Below are 1,659 nucleotides of genomic sequence, written 5' to 3'. Positions count from 1 at the left end.
ATTTCAACACACTTCAGCAATAAAAAAAGAGTAATTTTTGCTTATTAGTACGGTTGAACTGGATCATCGAAGGTCAGAAGCAAAGACATTGGTTAATAGAATGGGATTAAATACATAAAGCATATTTATGTTGTTTAACATTTAATTATTGCAGGTTTGCGTCATATTCTGAGTTGCATTATTTTTTATTCATTTTGAGGAATACTGAATCTGTGTTTTTTTTTTTTTTTGGGGGGGGGGGGTGGGGGGGGGGTGAATTATTGGGGGCACTCATATGTGTGCTCATATGCACACACATATGAGCAAGTTTCCAGAGCTGTCGATCAATAAATTGGGGAAAAAAAAGTAACTCAGATATTCTCTTGTAAATTAAAAAGTAATGCGTTACTTTACTAGTTACTTGAAAAAAGTAATCTGATTTCGTAACTCGCATTACCTGTAATGTGTTACCCCCAACACTGGTTTGGATTACATAAAGATGGTCTAAACCAATTAATTTTGAAAGTGCTGTTCAAAGAATAGAAATCAAGGAAATTAACCCCACCGTACTCATATGTGTTCATTAATACAGACTTCTTAACATAATGGATTTAGTTTTTCCAAACAAAATTAAACGGGATTTTATCAACTGATTTACAAATGTTGTTGTTCACATATAGAGAGATGCCCTCCGCCTTAGCAAGCAGTACTCTGCCTCTCAAGGTCAAGTCTCTCTGCAACCATGCACTGAAACTTCTTTGGGCTTTTAATATAACCGGGTCAAAATTCAAGGTACATCTTTTATCTTGATCTTTAGTTATCACAATGCCTAAATATGTAATTTCAGATTTAACTGGAATATTATAAATGATGGGTGCTGTACAGTCTTTAATAGGCGTTAATTCACATTTGCCTACTGTAAAAAATGAAAAAAGCCTTGAGTGAGAGTCGAGGGGTCTCATTCTGTATGCTTTCCTCAAAAACCTTAAGTAAAAAAGGAGACAATTCTTTAGAGAACCGTTTATAGAACTCTGCGGTAAGACCGTCCGTTCCGGGAGATTTATTGTTCTTAAGTTCTAGAATTGAGTTACTAACTTCAGATAAAGTAATTTCACTATCACAGAGATGTCTTACAATCTTTAACAGACTCCAGAAAAGTACGGGCTGCCTCTTCAGACATTTTATTTTTATGCAAATTACTGTAAAACTTAGCACAGAAATGTGCAATTGCCTGAGGATTATTAGTGACTGTCCCCTCAATATTAAGAGTTTCAATTAATGAAGTACTTAAGCGACTCTTTTCTAATCTGAAAAAATATGCTGCGTTACATTCTCCCTCCATCCATTTTTGTCTAGATCTAATATAAGCACCCTGTGCCCTATAAGTGTACAGCTCATCTAATTTAGCCTGCAGGTCAGCATGCTCAAGCTTATCAGATTCAGAAAACAACTCTGGGGGTTTAGAAGACAGTATTGCAATTTTAGACACCACCTTATTTTCTTCTGCTCTCTTAAGTTTAGATAAATTACTACCGAATTTTCTAAGATATTTACTCATTTCAAACTTCAACAGCTCCCACTGGCAACAATATGAATCTAACACTAAAGCTCTTCTCCAGTACTGCTCAATCAATAATGTAATGTTCTTCTTAACATCTTCAAAAAGGAGAAGAGAACTGT

This window comes from Sinocyclocheilus grahami, unplaced genomic scaffold, assembly GCF_001515645.1.
Source record: "Sinocyclocheilus grahami isolate Dianchi unplaced genomic scaffold, SAMN03320097.WGS_v1.1 scaffold1356.1, whole genome shotgun sequence".
Classification (NCBI taxonomy): Eukaryota; Metazoa; Chordata; class Actinopteri; order Cypriniformes; family Cyprinidae; genus Sinocyclocheilus; species Sinocyclocheilus grahami.
Note: the sequence above shows the minus strand (reverse complement) of the source record.